Below are 6,051 nucleotides of genomic sequence, written 5' to 3' on the forward strand. Positions count from 1 at the left end.
GCAGGACCAGTGGGGACAGAGGCCAGTGGAGGGGATTGCTGTTTGTGAGGCTGAGGCTTGCATGGGCATGCAACAGGAGGTCTGAACATTTGGGAGTGGTGTTGGTTGCTGAGTTCCATTTGTTTATGACACTTCTCCATGACCGAGTTCTAAGGGCCCAGCTTTCTGGGGGGTGTCTTTTAAGATTTATCCTTGTAGGCAAAGAAGTGTCCTTAGCTTTTAGGATCATCGTTGTGGATTTCAGGTTTATGGTAGGTTGCCGATCCTACAGCCTTGTAGCTCTCAATAAAGTAGTCAATATACAGTCAGTCGATAAATCAAGTCTAAATCAAAATCTTCTTATATTAGGATATAACATAATCTGAATTTCTGTGTCATAGACATGTGTGAATTTGATCATTTATCCATTGTTCTGTCTGACTTCATAGTGTCTACTGTGTATTAATACATTATGATTACTGAAACCAATTTACAGTGTCAAATACTTGATTGTTATTAAATATTTGTAATACTTTTGAAAAACCGATAAATATTTTTACAGTGTAATTTAACATAAGCTAGATATCTTATTGCAGTGACTGTTTAATATTTTAGGTGAGGGACAAACATAGAGTGAGTTTGGTTCATTTGCTTACAATTTTTTAATCCAAAGAAATAGCCGTGGCTGAGAAGGAAGAGAGCCAGGAAAACAGTTCAGTTGAGATGTTTACTGTATCTTTAATGTATTATTCTTTAAGACAATTCTAAAGAATGTGTTGAAATGTGGCGGTGCACACCTTTAACCCCAGCACTTGGGAGGTAGAAGCAGATGAATCTCTGAGTTTGAGACCAGCCTGGTCTATAGAGAGATTCCAGGATGGCCAGGACTGCACAGAGAAACCCTGTCTTGAAAAAACCAAAAAAAGTGGAGAGTTAGAAACATGGGTCCCCATCACATTATTGTCTGTATTTTCCTGCACATTTTAAAATGTTACTAAGCCAAAGTAAAAATCAATAAATAAATGAAATAAAGAAGTTTATTTCTTTACTATTTAATTAGTTAATTTGAGAGTGGCAAGATGGCTCGGGGAGTAAAAGTGCTTCCTGTACAAGCCTGGCGACCGAGTTCAAGCCTCACTAGCCAAGTAAAGGTGGAAGGAGAGAGCCAACTCCACAAAGTTGTCCCTGGCCTCACATGCCATGGCATGTCCCCCTATCATACACTAGAGACAATAATAAACAAACTCACACGTAAATACCATTTTATTTGAAAATGAAATAATCTGATTATAACTACACTAATTGTACACCTGGTAGTGTCTTATGGAAATACAAATGCACCATAACGAACACCATAAAGACCAAGGGATATGAATAACATCTGTAGCTGGTGTTGTGCCAGCGTCAATTTCCTGAATTTAATCAGTATAAGGTTATAAAAAATGTTATTATTCAGAAAAGTTGAGAAAAGCCTCCCTGGGAATTCTCCATGCTATTTTTGAAATTTCTATGGAACTCCAAAATGACTTAAAACCAACAAAGTTGCAAAGGAAAGATAATAGCAACGACACAATCAAAATGGAACTGGAGCATGACTTTTGTTTTTATTTTGTGAAACAGGGTTTTGTTATAGAACCCAGGCTATCTTCAAGCTCATGATCCTCCTGCCTCAGCCTCCCCAGTGCTGGATTAGAGGCTTGTGTCAGCATGGCCAGCATTGGAGATCTAGTTTCTAACATTAGTTCTGAAAACTAAAATTAAAAACAATGTGCATGCTCTCTTAGCACTTGACTGTCAGAATTTGAGTTTTAGCCTGGTTGTGTAAGGGACATTACTTGGTGCTAATTCTGGACTGTTAAGCACGTTATCTGCAAAGGCTCACGTCCCCCCAGAGTTGGGTGGCACATCTTGCTCTCAAAGACTTGCCCTTGGTGGCCCAGAATGGGGCTACTTTATGATGAGCTGTAGTGACATCCACCTTCTTTCTTTCACTGCGTGTGAGTAGCCTCAGTCCATGTTAACACCAGAGAGACTTTACAGTTCTTACAATACAGAAGGGGCTAGCTGCTGTCACTCACGTTCAGGTGAGACTGAATGAGCAGCTCTTAGGCAGAGCTCCCTCTCTGAGGGAGGCAGAATAGTCTGTCTAGGAGGAAAGAGGAGTGGGGCTGGAGGGACAATTCAGGTGTGAGCACATGAGGGAAGAGCCAGGAGGGTGCCCCCCCCCCAGTCCATCTTTCCTATAGCTCATCTCCAGGGTGAGCCTCTCCTCCCATGGGTTTTAGTATAGCTCACAAGTCATATGTCTGCAATGGGCAAGCCTGGAGTCAGGCTCATATGTGTATATTAGTTACTTATCTGTTGCTGTGCTAAAACACTATGATGTAGGTAACATATAGACGTGATGGTTTATTTGACTTACGGTTCCAGAGGTTAAGAGTCCATCGTGGCAGGGAAGAGTAGCAGCACACTGCAGGCATACAGCAGGAACTGAATGCTGAACGCTCATATCTTGAACTGTAAGCATGAAGCAGAGAAAACAGACTGGAGGTAGGGTGAAGAGAAGCACTCTCAAAACCCAGCCCTCCTGACATGCCTCCTCCAGCAAACCACACCCTCTAAACCTTCCTAAACAGCACCACTAACTAGGAACCAAGTATTCACATACCTGAGACTAAGGGGGACATTTTCTTCTTCAAACCATCACAGGAGGAGAGAAGCGGCCTTCCAAGAGCTAAAGAAAGGGAAGACAAGACAGAAGATGGTGTGAGTGGGCTGGGGGCAGGTCAGGTAGGGGGTGGGTGAACAGGTTGGTGAAATAGCATCAAATGTCCAAGAGGGATGACAAAACATTGTAACTGATGGATCATCAACTCTTTGCTGGGTACCATGGCCTCTCAGGCCAGCATGAGGGAAGTCAATGCCCCAAGCTTAGGTAGAAAACATGGTCATTTTCTAAAGAGGTAGAAAATTACTTCCAGCTGGGTGTGGTGGCTCACGCCTTTAATCCAAGCACTTGAGAGGTACAGGCAGTGGATCTCTGTAAATTCAAGGCCAGGCTGGTGTACATAGAGAGTTCTAGGTTGCATTGTGAAGCTCTGTCTCCAAAAACAAAACAAAAGAAAAGAAAAGAAAGAAAGAACAAGGAAAATGAAAAAGAAAAAAGAAGAAAGAAATGAATGCCACTGGTGAATTTCATGGGGACCCTCCCTGTGACACTGGCTCCCAGGCCAGGCCAAGAAGGGAAAGGCATGAGTGTCACTGGTCAGGGACCCAAGAGGCCATGCTTGGAAGGGATTCTGAGGCCACTGTGGTTTCCTTCTTCCTGTGTTCCCATTTTTAAATATTTCAAGGAAAAATAATATTTATTAAATATACATTTTACTTACTGTGTGTATAGGGAACAGGGGACAATTTACAGTTACGGAGTCAGAGCTGTCCTTCTGCCCTCTGGGTCCCAGGGATCAAACTCGGGTTTGATGGCAGGTGCCCTTAGCCACTGAGCCTACCACTAGCCCCCAAATGGGTATTTCCCCCCCAAAACCTCTATATCTAGAAAAAAAATGCCAGTATGTTCTCTTGGAGAGGTGGGAGAGGAAGAGAGAGAAACTGACTATTCCTAGTCAAGACGGGCAAGTATTGATTTTCAACAGTTAATGATTGTGTTAGCTAGGGCCTCATGTAGCCCAGGCTGGCCTCGAACTGGCTAACTGGAAGATGGTCTCGAACTCCTGATCCTTCTGTCTCCACCACTCAAGAGCTGTGACGACAGCATGGGCCCTGACGCCTGGATCATCTTAAAATGAACTAACAGAATCTTTCTTCAGAAAAATGTGAACTGGGTCTCGTTTGTCTTTTGACGTACAACCTGAGACGGCCAAACCTAGCGTCAAACGTTGTCTCAACCCTAGAGAAGAAAAGAGGGGTAGCAGCCGTGAGTGGGCTCACACCAGTGTCTGTCAGACATGTGACAATCACCTGTGTTGTAACGCAGAGCAGACCCAGAGGACCCTACAAGACGCGCTTGCGGCAGAGGCGGCGGCGGCGAGGGCTGGAGCTCAGCGGGACCCCAGCGATGTCTCGGTCGCCGAAGAGCAAAGGGCTCGGTTATTTCACAAGTATGTTAATGTTTTCAGAGTGTTTGCAACCTTTAAAACATCCCGCCTTTCCACTTTTCATCTCCCTCCTCCCCCACCTCCTCCTCCCTGTCTCCCCCTCTCCCCGCTCCTCTCAGGATCCTCATTCCCCTGTGCTCCTCAGCTCATTGCAAAGAGTTCTGCTGAGGCACGTGTCTTGTAGGATGTGCCAAGGCCAGCGTGTGACTTCTTGGTTGTCGTAGTGTAACAGAAGAACGGTACTTGAAGGTTGCGATCTGATTGTGGGCAGGTGACTCTGGCCTGGCTCCTTCACAGCGTCCCAAACAACCATACATGTCAAAGGGCTAATTCTAAAATCAGAGTGGGACTTATAAGTTGATCAGTGGTCCTTTAAAAAGCGTGCTGATGCTTCTTTCAAAGAAAAAAAACAGACTCTCTCAATTGCTTGTAGAACGTTCTGGAATTGCTCAACACATGCGGACTTCATCTGCCTTTTGGGTTTATAAATTGCCCGTGTTGTGGACGAGACTAAGGCCTGAACCGTGGTTAGACTTCGTGTTCATTCCTTGCAGGTATAAGCTTCCAGAGAGAAAGGATTTTCATAAAGTGGGAATTGAAAACAGCCGTTAAAATGGCCCTCTATGTTCCTTGATCTTCCAAAGCATGAAATGCAAGGCCGAAGGTGTATTGGCCGACAGTTTTCTTTAATTTGCTTATCTCTTCTAAGTATCTAAGATGTGATCAGTAAATCCTCTAGAAGATGCACAAGCCGGTGTTGACTGTGTTTAAATTGTCAGGCTTATTGTAAATTTGCCCTGCTGCCTCTGCTGCCACAGTCTGTTCCCTTTAAACATATCCTGGCTTTCTCCCTGGGAAGAGACCGTGCAGCTTGCAGCCAAGCTGACAGTGGTCCCTGAACCTGACCTTGGGTGCCCTGCAGGGCCAGGAGACTTAATCAGGCTGGAACTAGCTTGCTGATTCAGGGCTAGCCCCCTCCATGCTGAGCAACACAGCCATCTGGCCCTGTCCAAGAGATGAGGTCTGGCTCCATTGCTCACATCCCTTCCTGTTCAAGATTCTGGACTCCCCATGCCTCCAGCATTTGTGAAAGTGGGGACTTGTATTTCTTTTCTGTCATCTTTCTTTCAGTGAACAGAAAGGACTGAGCAGTATTTATAAGTAGGAATAGCACAGACACACCAACAGTCTGATTTTAAGGAATTGGCTCACATGATTTTGGCGGCTGGCGAGTCCCCGAACTGCTGGTCCCTGGGAATTTAGGCAAGAGTTGGTGTTGCCACCAGGACTCGGAGTCTTGGGAATCTGGAGGCAGTGGTTTCTGTAGGCAGCTCTGAGGAAGCCTCAGCCCCTCCTCCTGTGCTCATGTTCTCTGATTGGATGAGGCCCATCCACAGGACAAAGGACAATATGCACCACCCCAAGTCTATTGATTTAAATATTAATCACATCTAAAAATAAGTTCATAGCAACGTCTAGGTTGTAATCAGCTAGGCACAACAACCCAGCAAACATGACCTAAAATTAAGCATCACGTGCATTGTGTAACCTTGGCAACCTGCTTAAACTCTGTGTGCCACAAGCAGTAGAGTTTTCTAGATTCTGACGTCTTGTCTTAGGAGGAAGGATCATGTTCCTGAATTCTGATTATAGCTTATTCATCCCTGAGTTCTAGATCCTTCTTTCTTCTCTTTTGGACCTGCATCTCAGGATAAAGTAAGGATAGAGTGATACTGTGTCAACTTGGTGGGGCCACAGTGTCCAGATATTTGATTAAACATTATTCTGGATGTTTCTGTATTTGAACTGGATGAACATTTACACTGTTAGATTTTTGAATAAACTAGAAGACGCAAAACATGGGTGGATCTTCTCAGATAAGTTGAAGGCCAGAATGAACAGAACAAAGACTGGCTTTCCTTTAAAAACAAGAAATTCTGCTGTTCAACTGATTTGA

The 6,051-nt window shown here is 44.4% G+C and overlaps 1 long non-coding RNA gene across 2 annotated transcripts; it reads right to left on the bottom strand.

Moving 5' to 3' along the window:
- Window positions 1–691: 691 nt before the first annotated feature.
- LOC128094598 (uncharacterized) lies at window positions 692–5,482 on the bottom strand. 2 transcript variants are annotated; one of them, XR_008213016.1, is made up of 4 exons: window positions 5,307–5,482; window positions 2,648–2,713; window positions 2,402–2,496; window positions 692–881 (listed from the first exon to the last, which is right to left on the bottom strand). It is a non-coding gene; the product is annotated as an uncharacterized LOC128094598 (long non-coding RNA). The 2 variants fall into 2 exon arrangements; XR_008213017.1 differs by having other exon boundaries at window positions 692–885.
- Between the last annotated feature and the right edge of the window lie 569 nt (window positions 5,483–6,051).

This window comes from Peromyscus californicus, unplaced genomic scaffold (assembly GCF_007827085.1).
Source record: "Peromyscus californicus insignis strain IS unplaced genomic scaffold, ASM782708v3 Scaffold_4__1_contigs__length_199733344, whole genome shotgun sequence".
Lineage (NCBI taxonomy): Eukaryota > Metazoa > Chordata > Mammalia > Rodentia > Cricetidae > Peromyscus > Peromyscus californicus.